Below are 9,725 nucleotides of genomic sequence, written 5' to 3'. Positions count from 1 at the left end.
AGGGGTGGAGGTGGGGGACAGTAGCCAGTTAAGGGTCGTGGCGTATGCAGATGACGTTACGGTGTGGGTAGCGGACCAGAGGGAGGGAGGTAGATTGCAGAACCTGATCCAGGAATACTCGCAGGCTACGGCGTCACAGGTCAATTTTCAAAAGTCCAATAGCCTGTGGGTTGGGGATCGGGGGAGGCAGTTTGAGTTGGAAGGTAGGTTTCCGACAGCAGTGGAACGTATACGGGTCTTGGGAATATACTTTGAGATGGGGGATTATAGGCTCTACAACTGGGATAGGTGTCTCCACGAAGCGAAGGGGAGGGTGGATAGATGGAAGGGGTGGAGAATGACAATGGGGGAGCGGGTACAGCTAATCAAGGCACACTTAGTTCCTTGTTTCTGTTCGCCAGTTACATCTGCTTGCTGCTGGAGAGCCGTTACGCGGCCTTGTATGGGGTGTTCTTCCGGTTGCTCTGAGGTAACAGGACGAATCCGGTAAAACGGAATGTCACATATTTGTCCAGGAGGGAGGGGGGGTGGGCATGATAAATCCAGTCCTGTTTTTCAGCGCTTTGTTCCTGCAGTTCAATCTAGGGAGGGCGGTAGGGCGGGAGCCACCGGGGTGGGCTAGGAGTGTCCTGCAGTGGTAGCCGAGATATTGGGACCTATGGCGGGAGGGGGGGAGGGTAGTGGCATTGCGAAAGGGGGCCCCGGGGGGGGGGGGGGTGAGTTATTGCAAGACCCTAGTGAAGTTAGTGAGGGTGTGGGGGCTGTTGGTGGGGGAGGTGAAGGAAGGGCAGCGGGGGGGGGTCTGGATGGATAGAGTACGGGCACAGGTGTTCTCAGCTCCTCTGGCGCTGAGGGACGCGCCGGCCCCACGGGTGCAGCAGGGGTTACGGTTGATTGCTTTGAACCGCATCCCGGCGAAGTATAAAGACCTGGCGTGGCTGTCCTTTCACGGTAGACTGTACGTCCGAGGAAATTTGAAATATCATAATGTGCGGGATAGAGGGTGCCCACGGGAGGAATGTGCTGGAACTGAAGAGACAATGGAGCATTTCCTGCTGAGGTGCCCATTTATAGTCCAGGTCTCTGACCGGGTTTCCTCGTTGCTGCAGTTCCCCAGTTTCCGCAACTACAGTTATGCGGACTGGGTGTACGGCCCAGATGGTGGAGGGGGACGCGGGGATCCGGTAACACGCTTTCTGATTTCGGTGATATTGCGGTACTGCATCTGGATGGCGCGCTGCAGGGTGTCCCTGTACCAGGAGGTCCGGCCAGCGAAGGTAGTCAGCTGGGATGTGGTAAGGGCGGTGCAGGAAGCGGCGAAGTGGGAAAGGGTGGAAAAAGGGGTGGGGGTGGCCTTGCTTTCATTCTCTTTGAGCTTAATATTCGTATATCTATATATCACAAGAAGTGCAATTGAATACGCTGAGCTTTTTTCCTGCATCGGCAGTGGATTACAATTGTAGCAGAAGCCTTGCTTTCATTCTCTTTGAGCTTAATATTCGTATATCTATATATCACAAGACTCCTGAAGAAGGCGTCTGTAGCGCCGAAACACGGCTGAGTTGAGTCGAGTGTATATTTAAATAAAGAGATTGTTCCTATCTACGTCGCCTACTGGTGTTGCTCAAGAGCCTACTCCTCCTACTCCCCCTTTCCTCAGATTCGAGGTGGTGGAGACACACGAGGCTTAAGCCGCCATGAGGGGACATGGTACCCAGGGGATTGTGTGCCAGTTGTCTGAAGGGGTTGACCCATTGCATTATTGAGGAGGGGGAGGGGGTGTACATAGATAGGCAGACCATGTCTAGCTAGGAGCTTGGGGTTTGATTTGCATGTCATCGGTTTATTTCTTTGGTTTTTCTAATAAACAGAGTTTTTCCACTGTACTATTGAGGAGGGGGAGGGGGTGTACATAGATAGGAGGACCGTGTATAGCTAGGGGCTTGTTTTTGATTTGTATGTTATTTGTTTTTAGTTTCTTCCAATAAAAAGAGTTTTCCAGTCTGCCCAACAAGATAAACTCACATGTGCCATTTTTTGTGTACAGTGGTGGAAATAAGTATTTGATCCCTTGCTGATTTTGTAAGTTTGCCCACTGACAAAGACATGAGCAGCCCATAATTGAAGGGTAGGTTATTGGTAACAGTGAGAGATAGCACATCACAAATTAAATCCGGAAAATCACATTGTGGAAAGTATATGAATTTATTTGCATTCTGCAGAGGGAAATAAGTATTTGATCCCCCACCAACCAGTAAGAGATCTGGCCCCTACAGACCAGGTAGATGCTCCAAATCAACTCGTTACCTGCATGACAGACAGCTGTCGGCAATGGTCACCTGTATGAAAGACACCTGTCCACAGACTCAGTGAATCAGTCAGACTCTAACCTCTACAAAATGGCCAAGAGCAAGGAGCTGTCTAAGGATGTCAGGGACAAGATCATACACCTGCACAAGGCTGGAATGGGCTACAAAACCATCAGTAAGACGCTGGGCGAGAAGGAGACAACTGTTGGTGCCATAGTAAGAAAATGGAAGAAGTACAAAATGACTGTCAATCGACAAAGATCTGGGGCTCCACGCAAAATCTCACCTCGTGGGGTATCCTTGATCATGAGGAACGTTAGAAATCAGCCTACAACTACAAGGGGGGAACTTGTCAATGATCTCAAGGCAGCTGGGACCACTGTCACCACGAAAACCATTGGTAACACATTACGACATAACGGATTGCAATCCTGCAGTGCCCGCAAGGTCCCCCTGCTCCGGAAGGCACATGTGACGGCCCGTCTGAAGTTTGCCAGTGAACACCTGGATGATGCCGAGAGTGATTGGGAGAAGGTGCTGTGGTCAGATGAGACAAAAATTGAGCTCTTTGGCATGAACTCAACTCGCCGTGTTTGGAGGAAGAGAAATGCTGCCTATGACCCAAAGAACACCGTCCCCACTGTCAAGCATGGAGGTGGAAATGTTATGTTTTGGGGGTGTTTCTCTGCTAAGGGCACAGGACTACTTCACCGCATCAATGGGAGAATGGATGGGGCCATGTACCGTACAATTCTGAGTGACAACCTCCTTCCCTCCGCCAGGGCCTTAAAAATGGGTCGTGGCTGGGTCTTCCAGCACGACAATGACCCAAAACATACAGCCAAGGCAACAAAGGAGTGGCTCAGGAAGAAGCACATTAGGGTCATGGAGTGGCCTAGCCAGTCACCAGACCTTAATCCCATTGAAAACTTATGGAGGGAGCTGAAGCTGCGAGTTGCCAAGCGACAGCCCAGAACTCTTAATGATTTAGAGATGATCTGCAAAGAGGAGTGGACCAAAATTCCTCCTGACATGTGTGCAAACCTCATCATCAACTACAGAAGACGTCTGACCGCTGTGCTTGCCAACAAGGGTTTTGCCACCAAGTATTAGGTCTTGTTTGCCAGAGGGATTAAATACTTATTTCCCTCTGCAGAATGCAAATAAATTCATATACTTTCCACAATGTGATTTTCCGGATTTAATTTGTGATGTGCTATCTCTCACTGTTACCAATAACCTACCCTTCAATTATGGGCTGCTCATGTCTTTGTCAGTGGGCAAACTTACAAAATCAGCAAGGGATCAAATACTTATTTCCACCACTGTATACCTTACCTTGATTTGTACCTGTCTTTTTCAGGGCACAGACCGTATAAGTCTGCCCAGAACTATCCCCGCCTCCCAATCACCAGCCCCGCCTCCCACCACCGGCTCTGGCACAGACCGTATAAGTCTGCCCAGCACTATCCCGCCTCCCAACCACAAGCCCCGCCTCCCACCACCGGCTCTGGCACAGACCGTATAAGTCTGCCCAGCACTATCCCCACCTCCCAACCACCAGCCCTGCCTCCCACCACCGGCTAAGCTTCTAGGGATCCCTTCCTTCTGAGCAGGATTCCTTTATGTTTATCCCACTCAAGTTTGAATTCCGTTACCGTTTTCGGGCAACTTTCTGTGCCTTAGTCGTAAGAAAAACAGGTCCGGGTGAAAACGTCCAAGTGTTTGTCAGGCACGTCCTTGTTTTTTTCAATTATGGGTCAAGGACATCCAAGTGTTAGGCACGCCCAAGTCCCGCCTTCGCTATGCTTCTGGCACACCCCCTTGAATTTTGGCCGTCCTTGCAACGGAGTGCAGTTGGAGACATCCTAAATCTGGTTTCGATTATACTGATTTGGACGTCACTGTGCAACTGGAATTTAAAAAGGCGTTTGACAAAATACCTCATGAAAGACTCCAAGGGAAATTGGAGAGTCATGGGATAGGAAGTAGTGACCTATTGTGGGTTAAAAACTGGTTAAAAGATAGAAAACAGAGAGAAAATTAAATGATCAGTATTCTCAATGGAGAAGGGTAGATAGTGGGGTTCCCCAGGGGTCTGTGCTGGGACCGCTGCTTTTTAACATATTTATAAATGATCTAGAGATAGGTGTAACTAGTGAGGTAATTAAATTTGCCGACGACACAAAGTTATTCAAAGTTGTTAAATCGCAAGAGGATTGTGAAAAATTAAAAGGACCTTACGAGACTTGGAAACTGGGAATCTAAATGACAGGTGACATTTAATGTAAGCAAGTGCAAAGTAATGCATATGGGAAAGAGGAATCCAAATAATAGTTATATAATACAAAGTTCCACATTAGGAGTCACCGACTAGGAAAGGGATCTAGGTGTCATCGTTGATGATACGTTAAAACCCTTTGCTCAGTGTGCGGCGGTGGCTAAGAAAGCAAATAGAATTTGGGTATCATTAGGAAAGGAATGGAAAAAAATGAGAAAGTTATAATGCCTTTGTATTGCTCCATGGTGCGACCGCTCCTTGACTATTGTGTTCAATTCTGGTCACTGCATCTCAAAAACGATATAGTGGAATCAGAAAAGGTACAGAGAAGGGCGTTGAAAATGATAAAGGGGATGGGACGACTTCCCTATGAGGAAAGGCTAAAGCGACTAGGGCTCTTCAGCTTGGAGAAAAGACAGCTGAGGGGAGATATGATGGAGGTCTATAAAATAATGAGTGGAATGGAACAGGTAAACGTGAATTGCTTATTTACTCTTTCCAAAAATATACGTAGTAACATACATAGTAGATGACGGCAGAAAAAGACCTGCACGGTCCATCCAGTCTGCTGAGGAGGAAGGAGGTGTTTTAGAGAGCTCTGCTGACTTCCAGTGGAAAGGGAGTGAGACCTAGCTCCCTCCCCAAAGATGAGGAGGGTCCCTGGGGAGAAGGCCTCAGGAACGTCCCAGGCTGTGGGGCCTCCTGGGGCCCGGGACCAGAAGGCCGAAAGGAGTGGCTCTCTCCCTGGTTTGACTGGGTTTGACTGGTTTGAAGGGAAAGGAGTCCAGTGGACCGAAGGGAGAAGCAGCCCAGTGGAGGCCACAAGAGCATTTCCCCCTCCATGGCCCAGCTTGCGGAAGGTAAGCGAGAAGACAGTGGAGGGGGGAGGAAAATACTACAGGCCCCAGAAGGGCACTTCCAAGGAAGGGAGAAGGAAGAGGCGATGGAAGTTTGCCAGAAGCCTTTGCTGGAGGCAGATGAGAGTGAGAGTGAGGAGAGTGGATCGTCAGATGAGGAGTTCCTTGAAGTGAGCTATGACCCTGATGATCCAGCAAGTAGTGTGATAAATATTGTAAGACGAATTAAGCTGGTGGAAAAAGAAGTAGTGGAGCTAGGAAAACGTCTGAAAATGGCAAGAACTATGTGTAAATTTGCCCCAGCGGAGCACAGACAAATGTATGTTAAAGAGGAAGCCCGGATATCGAAGTTGTTGGGGAAAAAAAGAACACTTGTTGAACTGTTTAAAAAAGGGCTCTGTGAATCCTTTGAGGGAGCTCTATGTTAACCGAGAAAGGATGGCTTCTATACCACAGTCTGGGGGTTCAGGAACACTACAGTTGCAGCAAGCTTCAGTGTCTTCAGCAGCATTAGAATCAAAAGAGTTGTCTGGGTTCAGAGGTGACCCCACTTTAAAATACATGAGACAGTTGGCAACACAGTCCAGAGCACTTACCCAGCAGCCAGAGGATATGGAGGCAGTGGCAGGACATGGCTCTGAGGTGGGGGCTGGAGCGGAGATCCTACCTGTGGAGGGGAGGAAAGAACTCAGTACATTGTCAAAACTCCAGATAATGGAGGCAGCAGAGGGAGACGCAGGTAGCAGCCTGTTTTCTACAGAGGTGGTGGTCGAAGTCTCAGAGGGCTTACCTGCAGTTGTGCAAACAGCAGAGACAGTTGCTGTGAAGGAGGCCCTGTTGGAAAAGGGTCAGCAGAGGCAGACTCCGGTATTTTTGGCCGGGTCTGCAATGGCTGAAGTGGAAACCGAGGCAGCATGGCATCTGGAGAAGCCCCGCCCACGAAGCCCGGGAGCAGGGGAGGTCTTCCCTGAGCATGGAGTAGCTGGCGGTTTACAGGAGAGGGGTCGGAGAGAGAGGAATAGGAGCGGGCAGCAGCTGGGAGCTCATTTGACCAGCTGTCCATTAAAAGAGGTGAAATCGGGGGATGCTAACAGCCAGCCTGTGGCGGAATCAGGAACAGACAAGCCATGCCTCCGGGAAGCGCCAGCCATTGGGAGAACGCAGAAGCAAGGGGGAAGTAACCCGATTGTTGAGAGACTGTCGTTGACTAGAGAAGTGGACATGGCAAGTCCATCAGATGTGCATTGGTGGAGCGGACCTGCCAGCAGGACGGCTGGGAGCGAGAAGCCAAGGGGAGCGGCGGAGTTCCGGAGGCTTCGCCCCTGGTGCCGGAGGTTGGAGGGAGTTCGGGAGCGGAGCGAGCAGGGAGTCTGGTATCGCCAGCTGCAGACCTGACTGGGCAGGAGCCAGAGTATCGCCAGGAGACAGAGGAGAGGAGGCGATTAGCCCAGAGGCTGGAGCCTGCAGTGGCAGGGACGAGCAGGGATGTTCCAGGAAGTGGAGATGGGCAGGACAATCAGTTGGAGGCAGCCCAAGCAGCAGAACTGACTATGGACGTTGCTGGATGTTTGTCTGAGAGGGAAGGGGACGGGGGACAGCGGGAGGGGGAGGGGGCTGTGGATATTGAGGAAGGGAGAGGGATGAGGGGAGGGGCAGAGGGACAGAAAGGGGGGGAGGCAGAGGGAAGGGCTGGAACAAGTGTGGAGGGGGGGCGGTGGGGGCTGGGGTCCAAGACCTTTGCGGCAGTAGTCCAGGGAGGGGGAAGGAAGGAGGGGGGGAGATCGGGTGGTTTTGAGGGCCCAGGGAGAGGTTGGGGGGGAGCGGGGAAAGGGGGTGGACAGCTGCCTAAGCGGCGAAATGTGGTACAGCTGAAATGGATAGGGGAGGGGGCAATGCCCTCCAGGGATCGGGTCTTGAGGCTGGTGATGGGGATGGGGTCTATACCCAAGGACTTTTACGCGTGTATACACCCCATCAACATCCCAGAATATGACTTGAGCTTCCAGCTTGATGGAAATATTCTGGGAAAGGTACGAGGGGGTGAGGGGAAAGGGGGAGTGGCGGGACCTCAGGGCCATTCCAATCAGCAAGCCGGACCTGGTGCAGGTCACCCTGCTCGTGAGAAATGAGTCCATCTCTGGGGCAGATTTAGCCTACTGGCTACAGAGGTACGCGGAGCTGAGATCCCCGCTTACAAAGTTACCGGATCCAAGCAGGGTTTGGGCAGGAGGTTGGGGAGCCCTGGTCAAATTGAGACAGGAGAGCCATGTGGTCCAGCACATTCCTTCGGCTGCCTTTATCAGTCGCGACAGGATACTGTGCTTTTACAAGGGGCAGCCGCGGCAGTGCTTCAGATGTGGTTCGTTTAGGCACTTCAGCATGCCATGCCCAGTGGTAAAGTGTGGAAGATGCGGGGATCAGCACGCCACAGAGGACTGCACCGCAATCAGGTGCAACCTCTGCGGCGGGTTAGGCCATGCATATCGGAACTGCCCTAGGGCGGCCCATAATGAGTGGGATATGTGGGGGAAGGGACAGGGAGGGGGGTAAGGGAGGAGGGGATAGGGCAGGGGGTGATAGGCAGGGAGGGGCAAGGGGGGAGAAGGAGGGGATGCAGGAGGGGGGGCGGCAGGGGGCTGGGTTAGGAGTGGCGCAGGGGGGAGAGGGGGAGTGGGTACAAGTGCCACAGAGGAAAGGGAAGTTTCGGAGGGGGGGAAACTAGGGGTGGGCGGGGAGGGGTCGCTGCAGGGGAAGAGGGGGGGGAACAGATTTCAGGTGTTGGAGGAGGAGGAGGAGGATAGGGAGGTTGGGAGGGAGAAGAACAGGGGGAAGGAGAAGAGGTGGAGTTAATGGAGGAAGAGGGGGCGGCAGGGGGGATTGGAGAGGGCAAACGGAAATATGAGGAAGCACTGGAGGAGGGTACTGGTGGTAGGAAGAAGGGCGGGAAGGCTCTGGGGGGAGGGGGAGGGGTGAGGGAGGAGGAAGAGGGAAGGGAGGGAGGGAGAGGAAAGCTGAGGGGGCTGGGCAGGTGGTGAAGGCCCAAGTGCAGGCTTGGGGGGACAGAGTGGAGCTAGAGGAGGATCTGGAGGACTTGGGGGAGGTGGAGGACTCAGAGGAGGAGGTAGGGGGTGGGGGGGAGAGGGGAGAGGGAGGGTCCGGATAGAGCAAAGAAGAAAGGAAGGAAGAAAGGGGGAGGGGGGGTAAGGTGCAGACAGGACGGCTGCGGGGGGGGGAGGGGGATCTGGCAGGGGATGATGTAGACCGCATAGAAGAGGACCTGCTTCAGGGTAAGAAGGGGGTATCCCAGGAGATAAGGAAAGAAGGTGGGAGTGAGCAGACCCGTGACTCGCAATAAGGATGGCAGGCTTAGTGTTGACATTTGCCACGCTGAATGTGGCCAGCATCGCCTCTCCGAAGAAGCAGGGTTTAGTGTATGACTGGTTCGCGAGGGTCCAAGCAGATTGCTTCCTGCTCCAGGAGACTCGGCTGCGGTCCATTGAGGTGATCAGGCGGGCGAGGCGGGCCTGGAAGTGGGGTCCCTCGGTGTGGGGGTTGGCGGGGGAGAGGTATGGTGGGGTGGGGATCTTATTTAAGTCCCACCGGGTGAATATTCAGCGAGTGGTGGAGCTGAGGGTGGGGAGATGTCTTGTTGTGGATGCGATTTGGGAGGATAGAGCACTGAGGGTGGTGAATGTGTACGGGCCCCAAAGCAAGAAGGAAAGGGTGCTCCTCTTTGGGAAGATCAAGCCCTACCTATACACTTCGCGCCAAGTAGTCTTGGGGGGGAGATTTTAACACCATATTGTGGAAAAAGGATAGTGGGGGACGATCGGTACAGGTGGGCTATGACGGGGAGAGGCTGGCAGGGATCATGCGGGAGGAGGAGCTGGTAGACGCGCATGTGGCCTTCTGTGAGGAACAGGAGGGGTTCACGTTCTTTCGAGGGCAGTGTAAGAGTAGAATCGATAGATTCCTGGTAAAGAAGGGGGTTTGTCTGGGGGGTCCACGAAACGTGGACGTGGACTTTTCAGACCACCACATGGTCCTCCTTCAGGTGGGGGGGGGGGGCAGCGCAGAGGCCAGGGAGGGGGTTATGGCAACTGAATTTAAAGTGGTTAGGTAGCGAGCAGGTGCGGGAGGAGTACCGCCGGTTTTTGGAAGATCAGGTGTCAGTGCAGGGGGCATTTCAGTCATTGGGGGAGTGGTGGGATACAGTGAAAAGACGAACGCGGGGATTCTTTCTCAGACAGGCGAGAAGGGAGGGGAGGGAAAGGACAA

Source organism: Microcaecilia unicolor, chromosome 5 (genome assembly GCF_901765095.1).
Source record: "Microcaecilia unicolor chromosome 5, aMicUni1.1, whole genome shotgun sequence".
NCBI classification, from domain to species: Eukaryota; Metazoa; Chordata; class Amphibia; order Gymnophiona; family Siphonopidae; genus Microcaecilia; species Microcaecilia unicolor.
Note: the sequence above shows the minus strand (reverse complement) of the source record.